The 27,872-nt window shown below is 34.5% G+C and overlaps 1 long non-coding RNA gene across 3 annotated transcripts in view; it reads right to left on the bottom strand.

Moving 5' to 3' along the window:
- Positions 1-17,908, bottom strand: part of LOC129534183 (uncharacterized) — a 154,405-nt gene extending 136,497 nt beyond the window's left edge. For all 3 annotated transcript variants that reach the window (XR_008680653.1, XR_008680652.1, XR_008680654.2), the window contains exon 1: positions 17,863-17,908. This is a non-coding gene — a long non-coding RNA (uncharacterized lncRNA). The remainder of the gene's footprint in view (positions 1-17,862) is intronic.
- Between the last annotated feature and the right edge of the window lie 9,964 nt (positions 17,909-27,872).

The raw sequence follows: 27,872 nt of genomic DNA, 5'->3' as shown, positions 1-27,872 counted from the left end.
ACCTAAGGTTGGTGTCTGAGGTGTTTTTTAGACCCTACATTCTGATGGATCAGTTGGCACCACCTGGACTGGTAAACTGGCTTATCTGGTTTTATGGTCCACACACAGGAACTGATTCAGTGCAAAAGGACAGCTTTGACTTCCTATAATTTCATCTCCAAACCAAACAATCAGCATTTTCCATTCCCTAGCCCCCTGCCCACCAAACTATCATTACAAAATCCTAGCCTCTGGATTTTTGGGGAAGTTGATTTAAGTAACAATAAAACTCCAGTCTCCTGTTTAGCAGTCTTTACATGTATTAAATCTTTCTCTATTGCAATTCCCCTGTCTTGAAAAATCAGCTTTATCTGGGCAGCAGGCAAAATGAACCTGTGGTGTGGTGACAACAGTAGACAGAAAAATAGGCGATTTATTTAATATAGCTAGCACTGGGCAATCACAGAAAAATGATTACTCAATAACCCAATGAGGTACAGATGCTAATATACCCTTCTTCACAGGGGAAATGGGGAGAGGGGGAAAGTAGACAATTCTTTCAAGAGATAGTAAATTGATTATTAGGGAGAATTAATGGAACTGGGAGATAGAAATTAGCTTATAAATGATTCTCTTTGAAATTTGCAATAGGTAAACATTATCTTGTGAAAAACTCTGTTCAGGTGTGGTTGCATTCCTCAGTTTACTTTTTCTGGGCTAGATAATGAGATTTCGGGAAGGGGATTGACAGCAATCAAGTTTTCTTTGGTGGGTCCAGTCTTCATGCAGTTAAGGGAATAACAGAGAAAAGCATCATCCTGAACTTTGGGAGAGACGGAAGGTTGAGAGATAGGAGAGGTGACAGAGAGGGGTGGTCAGAGAGACCTCAAAGTTGCTTCTATAGTTGTCAAAGCACCATAATTTGGCATACTGTCTTCTGAGTCCCCATAGAAATCTAATAAAGAGGCATCATTTTAAACTATGAATCCAAAAGACTTTATCAACTAAATCTCCAATTATTCCCAGATCAAATTAATGGAAGGAATACAGCTAATATTTGAATTCTGGATTCTGTAAACAGAATCTCTCTGGTCCATCCTAATGTAAGTACATCATGTGCAAAGCAATTACTTCTTTTTGTATTTTTATTTATGTGAAAAATTAATTAAACAAACCTTTTATATAAATAAAAAGGGACATTTAATATATCACTTAGTTTTAAAGATTTTGGCTAATTATCATATGTAAGTAACTTCAGTTCTAGGAATGAATAAATGTCACTCTTAACAATGCCTGTGTGTTTAATCACTAGAAAAGGAGTCCTTTATATTCAATTCACCCTCCTCTGTTTGGCTTATTAACCATATCAAATTAGCTTTAACTGCTGTTTCCAAAGGTCACTTCTCACTTTGTAATTAAATATCCTATTCAATCACAACCAATACAACATGAATCTATCTTTCACTGGAAATGTGCCTAGGTTCTATTTGTTTTTCCTGGCATTTAGCATGTACTATATTGCAAATCTTGCTTCAAGAAATAAATGAAACAAATGCCTAGAAAAATACGAATGATTTAAAAAAATGGCTAGCTATGAGAAGAAAAATACTGATCTATAAGAATTTATTACAATAAATTACTTAAAATAAAAGGGTAACTTTTTCTGTTTTTCTGTAGCTGAAAATAGTAAGTAAATATAATGAAAAAATTAAGATAGAATTTAAATAAATTATAATTTAAAAATTGTTAGGAAAAAATAGTTAAATTATTACTCATTTATATTATGAATTTAAATGTTTAAATTTGTTTTCTATGCATACTGATATTTATGAAAAAGTATAATAATCAATTCACCAAAAAAAAAATTAAGTGCTAAAAGACAGTGTGGCATACATACACAAGGACATATGTACGAAAATCCTTAAAAGATAGTCAGCATCACAGAATGGAAATTATATCAACTTTGGAGCAAAGAACCTGACTCAAATCCCTGTTCATTTGTAATCAGTTTTGTGATGATTGTCATTCATGTAACCTCGCTAAAGCTGTTTATTCACTAGTAAAATGGATAAAAGTGTAATTTTGAAGTTTTCGTAGGAGGATAAAAATACGGAATCCATATAAAGTGCTTAGCACCATGCTTGGCTCATATTTGGGGATAAATTAAGGATACTACTAATAATAATTACAATTACTAATACTAATGACAGAGAGTTACTTACATACCCTAGACAAATACAGCTTGAAATGGCAGAGAGTTAACAGCATAGGATCTGCTCTTATTCAAATAGACATAAAGATATAAAAAAAGTGTAAGAGTCTCAATGAAAACAGGAATAAAGAATTCCATGTTACCAGAACCAAAGATAAACTTTACTTTTGGAGCAAATACACAAATGTGAATTAATCAGCTTGTGGCTGACATAAAGTTTAGAAAACAACATGTCCAAAAAATGACAGTGGAAGATGAAGATCAGGCTCCTGTCTACTTTCAGAGCCAGAATTGAGCTCTGTTAGAGACACAAACCAATGTGAGCATGTACACTGTCACCAGAGTCTGCTGTCCCAGGTAATTAAAATTACGTTCTTCCTCTCTTCTGCTCCCGGTAAGGATCTAGCTGTATTATTGTAAACAATATAAAATTCGTATATTTAATCCCTTCTATGAAAGAAGGGACACAAACTGGTGAACAGTCAAGCTCAGGAGCAAATTCTTTTAACCACTCTTGGTGCTGTTGTTTCTTATCCTTTTTTCAAAGGAATAATATGGGAAATAAGCTCACAGAGCAGCAAGGGAATGATAGTTTCTGTGATTGACTTTGCTTGATCACGTGCTTGTTCTTTCCTAGCTATTTAGCAACATGGATGAAGTATTACGATTTGGTAGTCCTGCTTGGGATTTCAAGAGTACCGTCAATTCCAACTAAATCTCACAGCAAAATTATTTGTAGTAATTAGAGATTCTTATGCCAGATGAAGTGGCTAAAAGAGCTAGATATGACCAGAGATTTCACTATATAGATTTAAGTATATCCCATGTATTTAGCAATGTAGAAGCCACTGAGAGCCTTAAAGTTATTTGATTTGAGACAAACGGGGTCCCAATGAAGAGTATAGAAATAAAGACAGATTGACGGAGAGCTAAAGAGGCTGGGTAAATAGATTGGGGGTAGTTGGGGAATCATTCCCCTGATGCTCTAGGTTATTATTTTTTTAATGAAAAGGTTTAAGCCAATTTAAAAGTTTTTATAAAGGACCTATTTGAGAAGTGGTTAAAGGGCCCAAAGAAAGGGTTAATTCTCAGTAGAAGAAGAAAGATTTCCTCTATTTTAGCAAGAACAGAATGGGGACATATCTCATGGTAATAAATATAATTACTTATATTTTTATTGTAAAGTATAAGGCAATGTGAGAGTAAACTCAGTGAGGACTCAGATGGACATGAATCAAAATGGTTATGATTGATGGAAAATATATGAATTATGCAAAGGCTCATACTAAGATTGCAAGGGGGGAAGTGATGTTGGTAATTGATGTTTTTTTTAGGTTATAATTGATACTTCTTTGGGTATACTTTTCTTTTATGTGATTTATTCCAGTAGTGTTTGACTCCCCTTGATATAGGCAAAAATAAAAATCTAACACTAATTGCATTCATTCAGGGTTACACTTTTGACTACTGAGGCAACAAAAGTAGAGGGTCAATAAAGTTTATGTGTTGTAAGAAAGTTACAATAATTGATCTAGGATTTTAAGCTGTGGAGGAAGATTGTGACAGGAAAGAAAAAAGCTAATGAGAGGACTCATAAATAGTGGTAGACTGGAGATCCTAATATAGAATGATGACAGTTGTACTAGAAATATCTGAAAAGCCAATTGGAATGAGGTAAGATTAGAATCAAAAAATGCATTGCAAAATTTAGAGGGAACAGTTCCATGTTATGAAATCTCTAAATAGAAAGGATATGGGGAGAATTGAAAGTGTACTCTAGTCTTCACCTTATATTGCCAGTCTATAGGTTCTGTTTCTTTTGTGAAATTGAACATTAGAGGGAAATGAAGTATGACTGTAGAGAGCACAAAAATAGCCAGAAGTTTTGTAGGAAGGAATTTGCATCTTTTTAATGGAGGGAAAAAGGGTAGAGAGATCCTAGCTTAATTTGGCATAAGACCAGACATTTAAAAATCAAATCAGTAAGCATAAAATCAAATTAAAAATAAAATTAGATGCACCAATTATTTCAGTTAAGACTATTTTTGTTGTAATAATAGAAGACAAATTGAATAAAATAAATTGGAAAAGAAAAATTGAAATGTCCACAAAGCATATTCAAAAATAGTTTAGTTTGTACAGATATTCAAATTACATCAATGAAATATTATTTTATGATCCATAAATTGTTAAAAGAATAAAATATAATAGTGTTGGCAAGTGAAGGCTTAAATTAGTTCTTTTATAAATGTCAAGTGGTAGTAATCTGGTACATTACAAGTAAACAATTTTATAATAGGTATAAGAATTTTATATAATATGACCTTGACCCAAATACTGTATATCTAAAAATATATTGTTAGAATATGTATAAGACTTTTTAAATCTAGACATTAATAAAATTTTACTTATAGAATCCAAACTGGGAAAATATTAATAATAAATTACCAAATTGCATTTTTGAAACCAGATAATAACGAACAATTATTATCACTGCCTACCAGATAATGGGGACTTTATTTTTTCTTTCACATTTCAGTATTCTTTAATACATTTTCTATTTGGACATAATATTTTCATAATGAGAATGAATTTTTCTAGCTTGAAATCCACAGTCCCCAGAAAACAAAGCATAAAACAAGTTCTCAACTTGAGAAAGAATGTATTTGGGGTTGTGAGCTCAGTTAACAACTGTGAAGATTGAAGAGACTAAAAAGAGAAAGAAGGAGTGATAATGGCCAAGTGTGGTACTGAGTTGTCTTCTCTACTGTGGAAAACTATGAATCAGTCCTGCTAGGACCTTCTAAAGAGCTATATAGGAATGCATCTTAAAATTGTTCACCTGAAGGATGAAAGAGAAAAACATTTACCCACAGAGTCACATCTCATGCTAATTGAGCATTGCCTTCAGAGATGTACCTCTGCAATTCCAAAACACATATGAATACATAGCAGGTCCCACAAATTGTCCTGAGACAAAGAGAGAGAGATGCAGCATTCTCCAGGTAAGTTACTGTGCAAAACAAGTCCAAGACCACATGGAACCGTACAACAGGTAAAGCTTAAAACACTGCTAAGTCCCAGAAGATATGAGTCATAGTAAAGAGAGATCTGATTAAATAATTCAATAGATTATACTTAGAATTGTATATGTAAAACATACAGGCTGTGTTTTATTGACATTGTTGGGGGCTCAGAAAGAGACACTCCAAAATATGGCACTTTGACAGGCTGAACTGAAGAAGCTTCAAGGTCTCTCAAACCTTCTCTACACACCTAACATCCTCCATCCCTCTGAAAGAGCAGGATGAAATTGAATTTTTTTATCTGCCTAAGATCCAGAACCACCAAAGAGAACATTGTTTTTTCTCCTCTCTGTAAGACCAAGAATGCAAACACACCTTAACAAACCATTTCACAAGATAACCTCTGTGTCTCCCACTCATTCAAATTCCAAAGAAAACTATTTAGAAGTTAATCTCTGTTTTCTGAGCCATTCATTCTCCCTAGTAATCACTTATTGTTCCTCAGCAGAATTCATCTTCTATTCCCTGACATAACCTGTCTTCCCAGGATGGTATATTAGCTTCTGAACCCCCTTGGGAAGCATGTCATCACTCTGCAGTTCTTCCCCTGTACATGTTAATACAATTTGTATGCCTTTTCTGCAATTAACCTACCTTTTCCAAGTTGACTTTTCAGCAAACACATAGAAGGCAAAGGAGAATTTTCCCTTGGCCCCCTACAACATACTAGATAGTTTAAATATTTGAACTCTTATTTATTTCTAATGTACTTACTAGTTATATGAACATGTTTATAGCAAAAAGCAAGTTGATAGTGCCTAAAAGTAAGACAAAATATTAGAAATATGTGATTTCTTCTTCAAATCTAACTACTCTCACTCATAATCACAAACATACATGCAAATGTGCACAAATATGGTCAATCCTATACAAGATGGCTTTTAAAAGTTCAGGGAATGTGTGTATTATGAAAAAACTATGCATGGATATCAATTTTTTGCACCAAAATAAACTCATACAAACTTGTTATAACATGTCTGTAAAGGATCCAGCTTGAGGCACTAAGAATAAGACAATTTGAGAAGAGCCACCATAAGAGCAACATGAATTCTGCTAAGATAAAGAACAAATTATTAAACTTATTGTGAAAATTGAGTAGAAGAATGGTGAAATCATTGATGCTTCATGACAATGCCCCAAATAAGTCAACAGGTTACAAATAGATGATTCATTTTAAGAAGAGACAAGATGGTGTTAAAGATGAAGCCCACAGCAGCAGACCATCCACATCAATTCACTAGGAAAAGTTTAATCTTTTTTGTGACCTAATTGAAAATGACTGACAACAGAATAAACAATAGCCAACACCATAGACATCTCAAGTGGTTCAGCTTACACAATTTTTACTAAAAAATTATGGTTGAGCAAACTTTCTACTCAATGGATACCAAAACTGTTGTGCCCAGATCAGCTCCAGACAAGAGTAGAGCTTTCAATGGAAATTTTCAAGTGAGATCAAGGTCCTAAAACATTTATTTTATTTTCTTTAATTTTATTTTAATTTTCAGGATACATGTGCAGAATGTGCAGATTTGTAACATAAGTAAACGTGTGCCATGGTGGTTTGCTGCACCTAACAACCCATCACCCAGGTTTAAACCCCGCATACATTTTTATCCTGATGCTCTCCCTCCCCCTACTCCCCTGAAAGGCCTTGGTGGTGTTGTTCCTATCCCTGTGTCCATGTGCTCTCATTGTTCAGCTCCCACTTATGAATGAGAACATGGGGTGTTTGGTTTTCTGTACCTGTGTTAGTTCGCTGAGGATAATGGCTTCCAGCTCCATCCATGTCCCCACAAAGGACATGGTCTCATTTCTTTTAATGGCTGCATAGTATTGCATGGTGTATGTGTACCACATTTTCTTTATGCAGTCTATTGTTGATGGACCTTTTTGTTGATTCCATGTCTTTACTATTGTGAATAGTTCTGGAATAAACATACTCATGAATGTGTCATTATAACAGAATAGGCAAATATTTTATGATGAATCACCAAAAGCGATTGCAACAAAAGTGAAAATTGACAAGTGGGATCTAATTAAACTAAAGAGCTTCTACACAACAAAAGAAAGTATCCTCAGAGCAAACAGGCAACCTATAGAATAGGAGAAAATTTTTGCAATCTACCCATCTGACAAAGGTCTAATATCCAGAATTTACAATGAAGTTAAAGAAATTTACAAGAAAGAAACAAGCAACCCCATCAAAAAGTAGGCAAAGTACATAAAGAGACACTTCTCAAAAGAAGAGATTTATGTGGCCAACAAACATGAAAAAAAGCTCAACATCACTGATCATTAGAGAAATGCAAATCAAAATCACAATGAGATACTATCTCATACCAGTTAGAATGGTGATTATTAAAAAGTCAAGAGAAAATAGATGCTGGCAAGGATGTGGAGAAATAGGATCACTTTTTTTGTTTGTTTGTTTGTTTTGTTTTTTGAGACAGAGTCTCGCTCTGTCACCCAGGCTGTACTGCAGTGACATGATCTCGGCTCACTGCAAGCTCCACCTCCCGGGTTCACACCATTCTCCTGCCTCAGCTTCCCGAGTAGCTGGGACTACAGGTGCCCGCCACCATGCCCGGCTAATTTTTTGTATTCTTAGTAGGGACGGGGTTTCACTGTGTTAGCCAAGATGGTCTCGATCTCCTGACCTCGAAATCCACCCACCTCGGCCTCCCAAAATGCTGGGATTATAGGTGTGAGCCACTGCGCCTGGCCGAAATAGGATCACTTTTACACAGTCGGGAATATAAATTAGTTCAACCATTGTGGAAGACAGTGTAGCAATTCCTCAAGGATCTAGAACCAGAAATATCATGTGATCCAGCAATTCCATTACTGGGTATATACCCAAAGGAATGTAAATTATTCCATCATAAAGCATTTCTTTAAAGAATTGTTATAGTAGGTTGAACATGGCTTTACCAATATGATCCTGAAGACAAAGCACAAACAAAGCAATGGCTACCAAGAAGCAAAAGTGGTCCAGTCAAAGCAAATGTGAACCAGTTAAGATCAAAGGCCATGGCAGTAGTTTTGGGGGGATGCTCAAGGTATTTCTTTTGTTGACTTTGTGGAGGGCCAAAGAACAATAACATCTTTTTATTACGAGACTGTTTTCAGAAAGTTAGTCAAAGTTTTAGCAGAAAAATGCCTAGGAAATCTTCACCAGTATTTCCTCACCAAGAGAATGCTCCTGCTTGCTCACTTCTCTCATCAAACAAGGGCAATTTGTGAGAATTTTGATATGAAATCATTAGGCATCCACCTTACAGTCTTGATTATCTTATTTGGATTTATTTTCACTTTCTAATTTTATTAGTCTGTTTTCACACTGCTGATAAAGACATACCAATATAAAGATAATTCACAAAGAAAAAGAGATTTAATGGACTCACAGTTCCACATGGCTGGGGAAGCCTCACAATTATAGCAGGTGAGGGAAGAACAAAGGCACATCTTACTTGGCAGCAGGAAAAGAGAGAATGAGGCCCAAGTGAAAGGGGGGACTCCTTATAAAACCATCAGAACTTGTGAGACTTATTCACTACCATGAGAACAGTTTGGGAAAACTATCCCCAAGATTTAATTATCTCCCACCAGGTCCCACCCACAACACGTGGGAATTATGAGAGGTACAATTCAAGAAGAGATGTGGGTGGGGACACAGCAAAACCATATCACTATTCTTAAAAAAAACTATAAAGGGCACCCATTTTCTTTAATTAATAATGTGAAAAGACTGCATTCACATGGCTAATTCCCAGGACCTTCATTTCTTTAGAAATGGACTAAATGACTCATGTCATTGCTTTCAAAAGTGTCTTGAACTTAATGGAGCTCAGTATGAGAAATAAAGTTTACAGTTTTTATTTTTATCATTTAATTCCATTTTTCTATGAACTTTTTGAAACCCTCTTGCACATTTCTCCAGTTGCCACTATACAGGCAGTAAACTTGTTGTTATTTTATCCTTTCATATTGTTCTATATTTTCCTCTTGCCTAAGAGATTATCTCATACTACGGACCCTAAAACTTACTTGAACATTGTGTGATCCCTCTATTCTGCTGTCCTAAAATACCAACTAACATGTCTTTAAAGGACTAATTCTGTCAATTCTTTGAAGTGACAACTAAACTAGTAAAATATACACACCCTACATTTGAAGTTCCAACATCTCCGAGACTTCTTACTACAGCTTGTTACTAATTTTTAAAATGCAGGTGGTTATGGGGATAGAAAGGAGAATAGATCTAGAAGGCTATGACACACTTAGTGGAAACACTTCCACTTCTCCAACTGTCTTAGGGGTCTTTATGGCTGAGTCAAATAGGTCTCCATCAGTACATCTAGAAGAAGAACTATACTTGCCAAAACCCTTCATATAATCTTTAGAGAACATTGTCATTACCACTCATTGTACTGCCCTCAAGAGACAGTGTTCTGCTGTGATGACCTGCTCCACTGCAATATATCAAGAAACCCTTGGCTTCCCTGATCTATATCCCCATTATACCCACGTGATCCATATTGAAATGTGAGAGACTCTTGATATGATTTGGCTGTATCCCCACCCAAATCTCATCTTGAACTGTAGTTCCCATAATTCCCACATTTCATGGAAGGGACCCAGTGGAGAGTAATTGAATCGTGGGGACAGTTACCCTCATGCTGTTCCCATGATAGTGAGTGAGTTCTCAGGTGATCTGCTGGTTTTATTGTGAGCTTCTACCCCTTTTGCTTGGCACTTCTCCTTCCTTTCATCATGTGAAGAATAACATGTCTGTTTCCCATTCTACCACGAATGTAAGTTTCCTGAGGCCTCCCCATCCATGCAGAACTGTGAGTCATTAAACCTTTTTCCTTTATAAATTATCCAGTATCAGGCAGTTCCTTATAGCAGCATGAGAATGGACTAATACAGTAAATTGGTACTTCAAAGAGTGAGGTGCTGCTATAAATGTACCCACAAATGTGGAAGTGACTTTGGAACTGGGTAAGAGGCAGAGGTTGGAACTGTTTGGAGGGTGAAAAAAAAAAAAAAGGAAGATGTGGGAAAGTTCAGAACTTTCTAGAAACTTGGTTGAATGGCTTTGATCAAAATGCTGCTAGTGATATGGACAATGAAGTCTACGCTGAGATGGTCTCAGATGGAGATGAGGAACTTGTTGGGAACTGGAATAAAGGTGATTCTTGCTATGCTTTAGCAAAGAGACTGGAGGCATGTTGCCCCTGCTCTAAGATCTGTGGAACTTTGAACATGAGAGAGATTATTTAAGGTATCTGGCAGAAGAAACTTCTAAGTAACAAAGCATTCAAGAGGTGATTTGGGTGTTATTAAAAGCATTTAGCATTATGTATTCACAAATATATACTTTGGAATTGAAACTTAAGTTTAAAAGGAAATAAGAGCATACAATTTCAGAAAGTTTGCAGCCTGATGATGTGATAGAAAAGAAAATCTCATTTTCTGAGGAGAAATTCAAGCCGGCTGCAAAAATTTGCATAAGTAAGGAGAAGCCAAGTGTTAATTGCCAAGACAATGTGGAAAATATCTCCAGTTCATGTCAGAGGTCTTCACAGCAGCCCCTCCCATCACAGGCCTGGAGGTCTCGGAGGTAAAAATGGTTTTGTGGGCTTGGCCTAAGAGCCTTGCTGCTTTGTGCAGTCTCAGGACTTGGTGCCTTATGTCCCAGCCATGGCTAAAAGTGACCAAGATATAGCCCAAGCCATGGCTTTGCAGGGTGCAAGCCCCAAACCTTGGCAGTTTCCACATGGTGTTGAGCCTGCAGGTGCACCGATATCAAGAATTGAGGTTTGGGAAGCTCTGCCTAGATTTCAGAGGATATATGGAAATGCCTGATGTCCAGGCAGAAGTTTGCTGCAGAGGCAGAACTCTAATGTATAGCCTCTGCTAGGGCTGTGTGGAGAGGAAATGTGGGGTTGGAGCCCCCACATTGAGCTCCCACTGGGTCACTGCCAAGTGGAGCTGTGAGAAGAGGGCCACTAGACCCACCAGACCCCAAAATGGTAGATCCAATGAAAGCTTGCCCCATGAGTCTGGAAAAGCCACAGACACTAAATGTCAGCCTGTGAAAACAGCCAGGAGGGATGTGGTATCCTGTAAAGCCACTACTGGGAAGGCATGGTTGTGTTCTGAAATGTAAGTACATGAGATTTTGGAGGGGGAAGGGGTGAAATGTTATGGCTTGGTTGTGTCCCCATGCAAATCTCATCTTGAATTGTAGTTCCCGTTATCCCCATATGTCATGAGAGGAACCTGGAATCATGGAGGCAATTGCCCTCATGCTGTTCTTGTGATAGTGACTGAGTTCTCTGGAGATATGGTGGTTTTATAAGGAGATTTTCCCCCTTTTGCTCAGCACTTCTCCTTCCTGCCATCATGTAAAGAAATATATGATTCCTTCCCCTTCTTCCATGATTGTCAGTTTCCTGAGGCTTCCCCATCCAAATGGAACTGTGAGTCAATTAAATCTCTTGGCTTTATAAATTACCCAGTCTCAGAAAATTCTTTATAGCAATATGAGAATGGACTAATGTACCTCTAAAACATTATCTCTGTTTGAGAGAGGAATAAGTTCCTTCTTAAATTCAAATCATATTCCAACCTCCCAGAGGCTCAGAAATCCCAGTGGTATAATATGAATGAATCTTGAAAGAACTCAGATTGACTCTCGTAAGTATAAAAATATTGTTTTTAGACAATTTAAGGAAACTCAGTAGATTAAATAGCTTTTTTTTTTTTTTTACATAATGGGAGCGATGTCAAGTTGAGTTGCAGCATCAAATATTTTTAGCAATATAAAGTGGTAAATAGAACAGTTATCTCACACTACAGAGTAAAAATACAAAAGAAAGAAAAGAAAAATGCCAGGAACAAGAAAATCATGGAGATGGAGAACAGATCCAGAGTGCCTGATTTTTTGAATGATGATAGTTACAAATTGAAAAAGAATGATGGAGGAAAAGTAATACAGTCAAATAGAATGTTTTGACTAGTCATTTCAAGATTTTTCACTAAGAGTTAAGACACATATTGAGATATATCCCACGAAATCTTCTTAATATCCAGGTGTATTAGTTTGCTCAGGCTGTCCTAACAAAATACCACAGATTGAGTGGTATAAACGATACAGATCTTTTTCTCACAGTTTTTGAGGTTACTATATCCAAGATCAAGATATTAGCAAGGGAGTTTTCATTCTGAGACCTCTTATTTTAGCTTATAGGTGGTTGCCATCTTGCAGTTTGCTCACATGGCTTTTTTGTGCATGTGTGTGTGGCAGGACATGGTGGAGAGAGCTCTCTGATGTCTCTTCTTATAAGGACATTTATCCTATTGGATCAGGGATCCACCTATATAAACTCATTTAACCTTAATTGTTTCTTTATACGTCCTGTGTCCAAATACTACCACACAGGGCATGGGGGATTAGGTGTTCAACATATGAAGTTTATAGGAACACAAACATTCAGTCCATGATATGAGGGTAAAGAGAATCTTAATGTTTCCAGATATGCAGACACATTATGTATAAAAGGGAAAGAGAGAGTGACATTCAATTTCTAGTCGGCAACACCGGAAGATACAAAATTCTGGAATACTTCATAATATTAATGACAAACTGGCATGTTGCATGTTTTGCCACCTAATCTTATAAGTATTTTAAAAATATTGCTTTATGAAAATCCCACATTTAGCAGAAGTTACTAAGCAGTTACATCAGTTAGGAAGAGAAACTACTACACTACAACCAAATGAAAATTTAAGAGAAAACATATCTTAAGATAGGAAACAAAGAGCACAAAAGATTGTAAGTGACAAATCTAATAATTTATGTAGTTAACTAAATGGTGATGGTAATAATATCACTAGAAACTGAAGTATAATTGTTCATTCATTCATAAAATCGAAGAGTCTGTAAGAAAAAACCTAATGGTCTGAAACTAAATTTCAGTTCTGAGTTAACAAATTAGGAGTTAGCTAGGAGAGAAAAGGAAAGTAAGAAAGTGAAAGGGCCCTATAATCATGAGGTGGGGCTTAGTAAATATTTAATTTTAATCTATAGGTAAAATAATATTTGCTTTAAAAAGTCTATTAAAATATAAACAAGACAGGGCACAGTGGCTCATGCCTGTAATCCCAGCACTTTGAGAGGCCAAGGTGGTTGGATCACCTGAGGTTCAGGAGTTAGAGAGCAGCTTGGCCAACATGAGGAAACACCATCTCTACTAAAAAGACAAACATTAGTCGGAGGTGGTGGCGTGCACCTGTAGTCCCAGCTACTCAGGAGCCTGAGGCAGAAGAATCTCTTGAACCTGGGAGGTGGAGGTTGCAGTGAGCTGAGATCGTGCCATGGCACTCCAGCCTGGACAGCAGAATGAGACTCCATCTCAAAATAATAATAATAATGATAATAATAATAATAATAATAAAATAAAATATAAAGGATTATTCAAATACTTCTAACACAAAAATTTCTGCTACATCCTATTTAAAAGAGACACAAATACAAATAATAAGAAAAGGCTGAAAAGAAACAAAAATAATGGAGACGTGTATCAGGCAAAATAAATTTAAAATAAATCAAGAGCAGCAATGATATAACTTCACTAAATGGACTTCAAGCCAAACCTATTATATGAGTTAATAAGGAATATTTTACAATAACAAATGGTATAACTGGCAAAAGTCAATGTTATTGACAATTACTTTGTACTCAACAATATGGCAGAAAACTAAACAAAACAGTCTCCTAGAAATATATAATGATGATATCTAAATATCTTGCACTTAACATGAAAGATGAAGTAGAGGAAACTTAAGTGAATAAGAAATACTATCTTGACCCATGGAGTCAATTAATTATGTATATAAATTATATACAATGTATTCATTATTGTTTAAAATTATGTAACAATAATAATACCAATCACTATAAGCACATACCATGCATCAGTAGTATTCTAAATAAAGCACATACATTAAGTCATTTAATTCTCACATTTACCCTAGAGTATGTACTAACATATTCTCCATATTATAGATGAATAAACTTATGCGTGAGAAGTTATTTGCTCAAGATCCCGCAGCTTTAATTGGAAGAGGGAGGATTTAAATACAGGCTAATTTGTTCAAGTGTCCATGAACTCAGCCATTTTGACAGCAAAAGCATAAACTAACACTAACTACTTAGAAATTTCAAGAGGCAAAAAGAAATAGTCATCAACGTAACTCTTGGATCAAGAGATTAAAAAGTTGTCTTAAAAATTTATCTTATTGCAAAATGTTGGAAATTTTGCTAAGAAGTCATCAGAAGGAAAATATATCACCTTAAATAGTTTTTTTAACAAATTAAAAAGATATATATGCCAATTTGCTTAATTAATTCTTAAAAACATATCAAAACACCACATTTTACTCCTTAAATACATACAATTATCATTTTCAATTAAAAATAAAATTATATTTTAAAAGTTGAAGAAATAATCCATAAAGCTTTTATAACTATAACAGAATGGGACTGACATAAAAGTGAACAAATGAACCTGTTGAAAAGTACAGCATTAAGATACATCCAAATATAGCTGGGGACTTAATATATAAGAATGGTGGCATTTGAATTTTGTGGTTAAAAAGCAGATCATTAATAAAAGTGATTAGAAAATGTCCTATGAATTAATTTAAAAATAAATACAATTTTGAAACTACATATGAAATAGAAAAATCAAGACTGACTACTAAAATGTAGGCAACAAAATTTAAAATATGTATATGTATATAAATACACACACACAAACAAACATACACATATTTAAAAGTCTGGACAAAATGTTCACAGTAGGCAGAATTTAGTAATTTAAGTCATGAAACCCCAAATAAAAAAAGAATGTCTTGTCTTATATAAATATACAAAAATGTATAAGTTCTATAAGATACAAAACAAAGCTAAAATGCAAATAAGAAATTAAGATAATAATATTCAGAATATATTAAAAAGACCAATATACTAAACATATAAAAAGCACCTACAATTTGCTTACAAAAAGAGAATGATTTTTACAATAGGCAAAGATAATATAAGACCAGCCTGTGAAAATTGCTCAGCTTCACTATTAAGGACACACAAATTAAGTAATAATAGTCTTCTTTGTTTATTACATTGACAAAAATTTCAAATAATTTCAGTATCTATACAGCATCCAGCTTATATATATCAGGATATACAAAAGAGTTGATCAACAGCATATATAGCTTCTTCTTTGCTACTTGGTCTCACATTAGTCTTCCAAATTATTGTACCAGTTTATACTCCACAATCAGTACATGAGAGCCCCTTACCATAAACATATGATTGTATCAAGATTCCATTTTTTGTCAGTCATATGACTATGAAAGATGAAGTAGAGTATGAATAATATTTTGTAAGTTTTTATTTTGTATAACTCATTGTCAGTGAGTTTTACCATATTTCATATGGTTATAAATTATTCTGGTTTTCTGTGTGGTGAATCATTCATTTATACCCTTTACTCACTGTGTGATTGTGTTGTTTGCAATTCCTTTATTGATTTGAAGTTGTGTTCCTTCCAAACAGAACTCATTTGATCTCCTCACTTGGAGCAAATTCCTTCAAAGGCTCCTGATTCACTGAATGTAAAAGTCCTATCTCTAACCACAGCCTACAAGGATCTACATAGCTTGAGCTCTGTCCCATCTTACCCTCTTTGACATCCTCAACTATTAATCACCTCCTCCTTTCTCCTTCCACTCCAGCCATACTGGCTTCTATATTTCAAATGCACCAACAAGCTCTAACAGTAGAGCTTCTGCAACAGTTCTTCTTCCACCTGAAAAGTTTAGTACATGGAAAGCCAATATTATACTTTCGTAAGCCTTTGCCTGGATGTAATATTCTCAATGAGGTCTACTCTGACCACTCGGCCCCAAACTGCGATTTATCACCCAACTTCATACTCGCAATTCTCATTACCCTGCTCTGGTTGCCCTTCCACCCACCACCTGCCCCCTGCAATATAGCACATCACTTATCTAATATCTTTAGTCTCTCTTAGTTAGAGTGTAAACTCCCAAAAGGTTGAGATCTTCTTTTCCTTTGTTTGTCTATTTATCCTAAGAGCCTATGAAAATGCCTGATATAAAACAGGTATTTAATAAATAAATTTTAAAGAATAAGTGATTTTAATGATGTATGCATTTACACAGGTTTTTTGTTTGTTTCTTTTACTTTAAATATGTATTGTAAACTCTTCTATGCACTCTTTGGCAATTTTTTTTAGCTTTATTCATGGTTCCTTTTGCCATACAGAAGTTTTAAAAGATGTATTTTAACGTAGCTAAATTAATCAAACCTATTTCTAATTGTGTGTGTTTTCATATCTTGTTTTTAATATTTTAAAATTTTGCTTTCAACATTTAATTTTTTTCTGTACATATAATCCATTTTAATGTGTGATATTGAATTTTTTTTCATATGAAAGACCAATTCTCCTAGCACAGTTGTTGAAGGGTCCATTCTTTCTCCACTGAGTTTTTACCACCTCTGTTATATATTAGTTTTCATATATGCAAGGATCTATTTTTCAGCTCTTTGTTCAATTTCTCTATTTTTCTATTCCTTTTTATCATGTTATCTGCAAATAAAGAAAGATTTATTTATTTCCTTCTTATACTTATGGACTGGCTCCTATTTAATCTTGAGTATTTTTATATATTATTTTATAGATGCAGATATATATAGACACACTTAACTGCATATACATATATAATATTTACTTACTAATATTATCAATTATCAAAACAGTATTTTTAGAATGAGCATTTTACTTCATATGTAGAAGTCATGCTCTAATAATTTCAGAGGCCTTGACTCTGAAGGTATTTTACATATAAGTATTCTTTTAGATATGAAATAACAGAAGGCACAGCATGATATAATGAATGATACTTTTGCAAGGACATATTCTGTATTTTCTATTTGAAAATTATTTTAAAAGATTTTAGCAATTCAAATGTGCAATACTGCTCAATGATTAGAGACATAATTATTTCTACTATAAAGGAATTTTTAAGTGAAGGAATATAAAATCTCTTAGTAGAGGAGATATGATCAAATGCGAATGTTACATTTGTGATTATAATTCTCTTGAAATCAATATTTTAGAAATGTTTTCACACCAGTTACTAAATGGATTATTGATTATGAAACACCTTAAATCGTTTTCAGGGTTGATCAATTGGTAATATATCCACATAATATTCAGACAAAGACCACTGTTTCCAGGCTTACGCTTTTCTAATTTAGAGAGAAATCAGAATCAAAATTTTTGCTCAATATTTATTTATAAATATAGAAAGTATCAGCTTCTGTCCTATTGACAACATAGCCCACCATTTATTAAACAAATTAGAGCACCTATTGGGCACCAGGAAGTGAGTTAGACCCTGAGCGTACAATGGTGAGGAACAGAGGCAGATGCTCTGCCTTTATGGAATTTGTACTCTAGAGGAAAATGTACAGAGAGAACAAACCTTGAGAGGAAAGCTGGAGACACAGAGAGACACAGGTGAAAAGTCCATGTGACTTTGGAGGCAAATATTAGCTAGATTTACCTACAAGCCAAGGTACACGAAGAGTTGCCGGAACCCAGAAGCATGGAACAGATTCTCACTCAGAACATTGAGACAAAGCATAGTCCTATTGACAGCTTGATTTTAGACTTTCAGCCTCCTGAACTATGAAAGAATGCATCTTTGTCGTTTAAAGTTGCCTAGTATGTGGTACTGTGTCCCAGCAACATTTGGAAACTAATATAGTTAGTCGCTATTATTATTCCGTTTAAAGACAAAGGAATCAAGGTCATGTAATTAAGTGATTTATTCAGTTAGAGAATTAGAAAGTGGTGAAATTGGACTTTTAGTCTCAGACAGTTGGACTCAAGAGCATACCTTTTAACCATTTTGTATTCTACCTGTATGAATACATAAACCTAATACCTATTTTGTAGCCAATATTTATTGCAATGCTATTATGTGTCCAGAGCCATTCTAAACATTATCAGTGCAACAGTAAACAAAACAGAAAAAGCATTTACAGTTTGTTATAGTAAGAGAAGCCAAAAGAGTTAAGAAAAAACTATGTGTTATTTTATATATTAATATTAAAAGGAAAATAGACAGATAATGGTGATAGAAAGTTGTGATTGCAGATGGGACTTCTAAATTGTGTGTTCAGAGAAGATCGCACACTTCATATCACATTTGAATGAGTTTTGAAAAAGGAGAAGAAAAATGTATATTCATATCTGGGATAACAGAGTACCAGACTGAGAGAAAAACAAGTACAAATGTCCTAAGATATAAGTACCAAACAATTACAAATGTCTTAAGGTACGCCTGGGTATTTGACGAATTAGCAAAACGCCATTTTAGGTGGAATGAGGTATAATGATTAGTAGAAGTTGTGGTTAGGGAAGAGTTAAAGGAAAACATTTAAACTGAAGATGTGTATTACTGCATAAATCCATAAGATTGTATACTCATGCAATGGAAAATTGATAGAAAAATGGAGAGACCCATATGCTAAGTTATGAACACTTCCAATTTTAAAAGACCAGGGAGATGAGCAGGACCCGACCCAGCAAAAAGAGAACAAAAAGTAGATGTCATTTAGTAATTAGAATATCCAAGATATGTTGATCTGGAAGACAAGTTTATTCCTCTACAAGGAAGTCTTACATATCAAGGAAAATAGCAACTCAAAATATGTATGAATAATCCTTATATAAAAATTTCTAGCTATACTTCATATTCATAATCTATGCATGTACAATTTTATTCAGAAGTATTGCAAGAAGAAAAAAAGGCCAGTTACCATAGTTTTCAAAACCACTTAGTTCATAAAATTTTGTAACATTTTCTTAAAGGAATACAGACAACAATTCATCAAAGCGGTACAGATCAGTTTCTATGTATGATGGGAATCGTAAGGCTGATAAAATGAATATTATTGCATCATTTCTTCCTTTTAACTCTTCATTCTTCCTTAGGATGGAGTGGCCATTATTCCCCTACATTACTTGCTTTGGTTGTCTACATTTGGTTGCCTTTATATTTAGTCAGTGTCTTCATACTGGTAGGTATATTGGCTTCTTACAACAGGATATATTTTTAAAATAACAGTGTAATATTTGATTTTCTTCGACATTTGATTTAATTTTCAAACATTATACTTGTGAGCAAAGGTCAGAAGTATGGTCTGTGATTATGAAGCATAGGAAAGCCAATGGGTTGATGTAAGATTAGAGTTATAACCTTGACATTCTTCACCTAATTAACATTGTACTGTTAATATCTACTATTCACAAGTAATAAGGAGTATTTTGTAGTTCTAGATTAAGTACCATTTTATATATTTTATCAGTGACCTAGATATATAAATGTGTGGGTTGGCTAGCCCTTTAGAGGAGAAGATTATAATTCAAATCGACCTTCACAAGTTGGAAGAGTAGTCAGAAATAATGAAAATCTTGAGGTCAGGTATAAAGCAGGAACTACTCTAAGGAAAAAACATGATACATATAAGACGGAGAATGACTAATTAGGCATGAATGTGGCAGAAAAGAACATAGAGATCACAGCAGACACAATTTGAACATAATTCAGCTCAGCAGCATTATTTTAGCAGTTTGAACACATAATGCTGAAATCTACTATTTCAGCAGGCCATTCTGATTAAAAATGATAAGATAAAACTTCAACTACATTTTACATTGATCAGTTTAATGTTAAAACAGTGTATCAAACTTTGGACAAGTGAAATCTGGAGAATTCATAGAGGACCCAAAAGACAGAAATAAGATTAAGTGATTAGAAAATGGAATTTCAAAGAGGCAATAACATTATTTCAGTTGTTGGATTGTAAAGTAGTGTGAGGAGTGATTTAATAACTGTCTTCCAAATCAAAAGTGGTGCTTTTATGAATTGTTGACCAGCTGCTTTCAACCTTCATTGTGTTCAGAATTCTTGTTAGAATTTCAGCAAGGATAATATAAATTGATGGTGAAACAAATCATAGCTTAAGAAAAAAATATAACCTGACATTGACTTGCGGGTCTTATTGTTAATTTTTATTTTATGAGAATCAAGGTGTGGGTTCAGGTCTATAGACAATAAGGTCTGAGCAGCAACTTCTCCCAACCCCCCTTCTTTCCTCAACTCAACGTTGGTCATACGTAGTTTAGCATCCCTCTATACCAGTACACATTTTATTAGGGACCAAGTCATTAATTATTATGTTAGTTTTTTTCGGTACTAATTGATACAAGCAAACAACATATTAAGAATATTAATATTAACTTACAAAAAATCAATCACAGAGAGATAAGTTGAAATTTATCTCCCAAATGTAGTCTTTACTTTCATATATGAATCATAGTTAAAAGTTTTCATATTCAGTTTTCCACTCTCAATTTTGACCTTGTAGAAAGGCCTAGTTTCATGTGGAAACAGAATAAATTATGTCACTGCTGTGATTTAAGTGATTTTAAAAACGTGCTTAAAAATATGTCCTTCATATTATTCTACTGGTTGGCCCTTATGTTGAAACTCTTCACCACTGATATCATACTTTCAGGCACTTATTGAAAAGATTTTATATTTTAACTGGGCTAAAGGATTGTTATTTAGGAGGTACCATGTATTTAGCTAGCTGTGAATTTGACATGCAGTAGTCCCCCCTTATCTGTTTGGAAGGTGTCCTGAGACTCCCAGTAGATGCCTGTAACCACAGATAGTGCCAGAACTTATATATACAATTTTTTCTATACACACGTACTTATGATAAACAATCACGTTTTCATTTAAAGTGAGCACCTTACAGACTGCCTTTGGCAATCTAAATTGCCAGCATCACTATTCTTGTGCTTTGGGATCTAAAATGATACCATGACAGTCAATCTGATAACCAAGACAGCTACTAAACTGACTAATAATGTGTGGAGAGCCTACATGGCATGTCTATACTGCACAAAGGGATGATTTGCATCCCAGCTGAAATGGTGCTAGATTTCATCAGGCCACTCAAAATGGCACACATTCAATTTATAAATTAGAAGTGGTTTATTTCTGAAATTTTCCATTGAATATTTTTGGGCCAGAGTTGACCATGAGTAAGAAACCACAGAAACTGAAACCACAGATAAGATGGGACTATAGTACATCACTCTTTTCCCAACTAAATTTTGTACCTTTAGTTGTTTCCCCTGGCACCAGCAATTTTAGGGTTTTAAGATCATTATTAGTTGGAGAGATAATTTCTAGTAGGTAGGGAAGAAAAGAATTAGGTCTACCTGGAAATCTTGGGTCCTGCCCACATTAAGGGCAGAGAGCCTTGGAGGCATAGGAACACAGGCCATAACGGAGATAGAAGAGATCTGAAAAGATGAATCAGATTTTTAAGCTATCACTTATTTCAATATTTTGCTAAAGGTCAGCCATTCTTATAGATGTGCCATAGACATGGCAGGGGTTACCAATGCAATACTTTATTTTCTTAAAAGATGCTAGTAGGATATTATGTAATATTAAAATTTTCAGTGATTGGGGGAGGTCACATTTTTGACATCCCCTGTGAGTTCTCAGGGAAGAAGTAAGTGGAAAGCAAGGTGAAAATGATATTCTTGAATATGCTACTTTTCTCTAAACCACATAAGAAGCACGCAAATTGTTTTTTAATAAGTTATAGCTGTATCGGTGTTGGGAAATGAAAGCATTCTGGCCTTCTGTTTTACTCCAAAGTAATCATATTCCTTTGCCTTAAAACATTTTTAAAAGAAATCAAATAAAAAAGAATTATACAAAGGATTTTATAATAATTTCAGAGTCTTTTAAACAATTCTGAGGAATATTAGCATTTTGATAGCTGAATAAGTCAAACACCATATGCCCAATTTCTCCTCACTGATTTTGAATCTTCTCAGTGCTGGATTTATTGACTACCTAACCAGTCATTCTTCAATAACTTCAAAAATCTTGACGTATAAATGGGAAACGTATTAATTTTAACATTCAGGCCAGTGAAATTCAATCACATGTGTCAACGTATATTTCTAATGTGTAGCCCATACTTTCCTGCCTTCACAGAGCTTAATGTCTATAGGCAAAGTAGACCATGAAGCAAAAAATTATTCTACAGAGTGGTAGATGTTTGTAGTAGATAAGAGGAGTGGCATGAAAACAGACCAAGTAATTGCAGGAAACCTCACGGAGGAAATACTTTACACATGAAACAACACAGCTGCACACACTGTGCCATTTATGCCTTTCATACTTTTGTCCCTGCTGTCCCTTTTGCTGGAATGTTGTCCTTTTTTCCACTGTCATCCCAGTAACTGCCTTATTTCCATGAAGTCTGAGTTCAGGTGCCTTTCCTATAATACCTCAGGGCCCAAAATGCCCACATTTCTTTCTCTGCATGGCTGCATCAGGTTTTAATTATCTGTATATATTTCTGCCTCTCAGGCTAGACCTCTTCACAAGGTTAAGATCTGTTTTGTTCATTTTTTATATCTACATAGAAAATAATAAATAGCCCTCAACTAAGACAGAAATGAACGTGAGAATATTTGCAATGATGAGAGTTGAAGAAAACTCAAGTCAAACAATTAGCTTGAGACAAAACAAGAATTTAATAGTTCTTGAAACTCAAAAACACAGAGTTTCAGTTCTTGCTTGATCCAGGAAAAAAAAATTATCATTTATATTCAGTCTTTCTGTATTTTTTCTCTCTCCCTCTCTGAATGTTGACTTCGTTCTCAGGCAAACTTAAATTGCTATGGAATAAAGGATACTTTCTCCCTCCTTCTCTTTCTCTTAAAAATTCTTATAAACATCTTATTGTGTTTCAGCAGTTCTAGATGGTTATTATAATTTCCTCCAGTGGCAGGGTAAAAGAAAATAATAATAATGTGCCTTCACAACATATCCACACTTAGAACTAGGAAGTCTGTCAACTCTAAGTATGGAAAACTGTGAAACTGTTGTTTGTTTCCTTGTTTGTTTCCCCCAGAGGAAAATATTGAGTCTGTGACCAGAATTAAAGTATTCTGTCAGAAAGCAATTGTTAAATACATTACATTTTCTTTTCCTCTTCATTATTCATTTAGTTTACTACATCACAAAACTAGTAATTATAGCCATTAAGACCAATCAATAAGCTCCAAGACAATAAAGGGGGGGGAGAATAAGGATTAAATTTGATGTATAATTGGGCATTATCTTAAAAAGAAAACTGTTAATAATTTAAATAATATTTTTGGTTGAAAAGTACCTAACACTTCCTGTTCCTCTTTTATTAAATTGTGGAAACATTTACTTCTAACATTATTAGTCACTTTCTGTGTGCTACAGTGAGTGATTAGAGAGACCAAAAGTTTAAAACAAAGGACCTCATCTTATATGAGGAAAATAGTAAGTTTGTTTATGAAGACGTTAAATTTGAGATAAATGTTTAGTAGGAAAAGGGTTATTTGGTGCCTATTATGGGCCGACTATTGCACGTGAATTAGTGAGCCAAAGGCCCCAGTCTCATGGAATTTATATTCTAATGATATTAAGAGACATCCAAGTTTATATTCATATGGCAATTGGATATGTAACTGTACCTCAATGGAGATGTTTATGCTTGAGATATGTACTTGAGAGTCATTCACATCATCATCGCCCTCCTCCCAGTGAGAATTTATGAGGTGACACAAGTCTATTCCCACCTCTTACTACCTCCAGTCTCATTTCCCTGAGTTGACTTTAAGAGTTCTATTCTTGTTGTTGTTCTTCTGGTGGTTACCTCTATAATTCTAAATATTATGGTTATTCCTCTTTCATTAATTTATCTGCTCAAGACAATATCTCTTGAATCTCTAAAAATAAAGATGACATTTGAACTCACTTGTATTATTCCCTGTAATATGTGATCACCTATTTCTAAATTAAAAACACTTTCAAATCCAGAAGCATTTAATTGTTCCTCATTGCTTACTGAATTATGTAGCGAACGTGATTTTGAAATTCAATGTCCATTAGCACTCAGGTCATTCATTTACTAGAATTCACCACTACTCTACATAGAAAGTTTCTTCTGCCAGTGGTTATTTTGTTGCCTAATCAATGTTTCCACCACTTTGATTTTTTCTCATAATATTCCCTTTTTTCGTTAATCTCCACCTGTTGAGTTCCCACACATTCTTTCATGTCTAGCTCAGACATTATTTCCTTTGACAAACCTAGTATCTCCTAACCGTAAATCAACTCCCTGACTTCTTGATCCTCATAGACTTTCTTCCACCTTATTCATTTTATTTACTTATTAATTTAGTTTAATTAGTTAATTTATTTATTTTGATACAGGGTCTTGCTGTGTCACCCAGAGTGGAGTGCAGTCGTATGAACACAGCTCACTGCAACCTTGACCTTCTTGGCTCAAGCGATCCTCCTACCTCAGCCCCCTGAGTAGCTGAGACTACAGGCGTGCACCACCTCGCTCGGTTACACTGAAAAATTTTTGTAGGGACCAGGTCTTGCCATATTGTTCAGTCTGGTCTCAAACTCCTGGGCTCAGACAATCCTCCCGACTTAGCCTCCAAAAGTGCCAGGATTCCACATGTGAGCTACCAGGTTCAGCCTTTCCACATTACCTATAGCATGCATTATATGCTTTTGCTCATAATTATTTCCACATTACCTATAGCATGCATTATATGCTTTCGCTCATAATTATTTCACAATTTAATTTTTCTTAATTAAATTGCAAGCTTCTTAGAATCAGGGTCCAGGTCATCAATATAATTTTATTCCTAGAGTGGCCTGGTGCAATATACTCTACATATTGGTTGATTAATAACTATTATTTTACTATTGAATGAATTTATGCATAAATATTAGGATCTTCCTGATATTAAAAGATGTTCTCAAGTCTTATTTAACTATGTAATATGTTATAATGTAGCTAACCTAAAAATATACATATTGTCAGAAAAATATATTAATGGAGCAGAAAGAGAACTGGTAGTATTTGATAGACAGCTACCAGCTCATAATCACTATTTATGTTTGGAATTTTAAAATATCAAGGAAATTAATTAAAATTTGAATGCTTGGGCTTTGATTGTCAAAAATTATACTTTCCACAGAGTCTTAAGGGAAAGAAAAAATTTCAGAACAGTTTAATTTATGTTTCCAATGTTTAAGTTCCTGGGAGAGGCAACTGTAGGTGATTATTGGTGGAAGAAAAAATTTCACATTTTGATCAGAAATCATATCATTCAATTAGATTTCTCTCACGGGAAGTAAAATAAAAGCACATTTATCTATATATGTTTGTTATTTTTGATAAGAAAACCCAGAAAGGCACCCTACAAACTACTTCTTTCTCTTACTTTTAGCAAACTATTCTGTAAGGAACATTTTAAGAAAGATAAATTTTGGAAACCTTTGTAAATGGATAGAGATGAAAAGAAACAATAATAAAAGAGATAAAGGCTAAAGTGAGCGAAACACCAAATGAGACCAAAAAAAGGCAACATGAGCATAGATTGCTCTAGTCTATGTTGTAGGACCGGTGTTTCTCCCCATCAAGTCTTCCAGCATTTTCAAACCACCTGGAAATTAGTCACTGCAAGATGTCTACTGGAGGCTTTCAAAGCCATAGGGAGTGTTGCAAGAAGGTGGAAGGAAGATAGTGATATTTTGCAAAGGGTCATGATGTTTATATTTCATTTTTCATCTGGGAAATGTTTCATCAAACTTTATGAAAGGGAAAATTAGTTATAAAAACAACAACAACAACAAAAAACCACCAGACCTGTGGGCTAGGCATCAGAGAAGGCCATCTTCTCATAAACACAGCACTGAAATAAACGACTTTTTCAATCCATGCAGGGAGTATGCTATCATACCAAGCTTTCTTTTCACTAGGTCTCCCCTTGACTTTTCACTAAGTCAAAACATGGGGAAGCCAATGAGCTTACAAAGCTGAGCAGTGATGGTTCTAGCTCCTCACCTCACCACACACTGCTCTGCATTGAGTGATTTGGGCCCAGTGTAACATTATCCTATATGGAAAACCAAAAAGGTTGTATCACAGGTGGTAATGCCAAAATTCCAACAATTTGCTTTTTCAAGTAAAGGTCATATGTCACTGTAATTAAAAGCAGTTTCAGGGAACTGGGTTTTAGAAAAACTAAAATAACACTTTGTAACATACTATTTTTAATTGGCTTAAGTTAAAACATGATTTGTTAATTTTACTCACAGGTTTTGATTTAAAATCCAGCTATATCCAGTTTCTAAATAAAAGTGTTAGAGCATAATTTAAAATAATTTTAAAACTAATAAATTGCTATAAAATCTGACTTTGTTATGCATTATTTGTGCCAATCAACAACCACAAGCCACAGGATTGGCATTCTAAGAACTCTAAGAATATGTAAAGGAAAAGATGATGTTAAAGCACAAACGAATGCATCATTATTTGGCTCAACTTGGATGCATAAATAAATCAACAAACACTTTTTATTCTGCATTCTTCATCATTTTTTTCCCATTCAAAAGATAGTCACACCTTGAGCCTGAAACTTGGGAGTCTTTCTGGATTCCTCCCTTTCCTATGGCTTCTATATTAAATAGGCCTGTCAAAGTTAATTGCTGTGTCCTAATATCCCTGGAATTCGTATTTCTCCATTTCTACTTCTAGTGCTTACTCCAATTCCTCTTTTTTAAATCAAAATGATTACAATAGTACTTTTCCGGTCTTGCTCTTTCTAATGTTTGTCCAGACCCACTCAGGACCAGCAAATGAATTGTAGTGTCCATCTGTGTGAAAATAGTATGAAAAAAAAACAGTTTCAAAACACTGAAATGATGTACATTTAAATGCTGTGTGAATAATATGATTTATTTAATTTATGCCATCATCCTTATATTTCTTATACATTGCATGTTTTCTAATATAATTGCAAATGGTTTTACTTAAGAAAAATATTACTATTGCGAATGAATTATCTATCACTTGAAACTGATCAGGCACTTACTTGTAATTATCCAGGGGCACACAATTATTGACACAAACAGCAAAGACCCCCCAATGGGAAAATAAGACATTTAGATCTGACTTCTTCCAATATTTTGGCTATATTTTGTGTAGGTTAAACATATAACTTATGGTCCAAACCAAGACAGATTAATAGGGAAAGAGTTCCTCTTAAGAAATACAACCGAACGGCTGGCCTAAACTGAGACTGGCCAAATAAATAAAAGATATTTCTCATTGGGCTTTTTTCTTCTTTGTTTATCTGTGTGAAGGGGGGGGGGGGCAAATAATTATTTTTGCTTTTAGTTTTTCTTCATATTTTAGCTTATGTGCATTACTTATAACTGGAAATAATCTTCTTCTTACTCATTGGGATATCTTTCTCCTTAATTTGTATTCTCCAAAGTCCAAATATATGATATGATACAGATACAAACTTATTTAAAATTATTGGGTG

Source organism: Gorilla gorilla, chromosome 5 (assembly GCF_029281585.2).
Source record: "Gorilla gorilla gorilla isolate KB3781 chromosome 5, NHGRI_mGorGor1-v2.1_pri, whole genome shotgun sequence".
Taxonomy (NCBI): Eukaryota; Metazoa; Chordata; class Mammalia; order Primates; family Hominidae; genus Gorilla; species Gorilla gorilla.
This window is presented reverse-complemented; position numbering and strand designations above follow the sequence as displayed.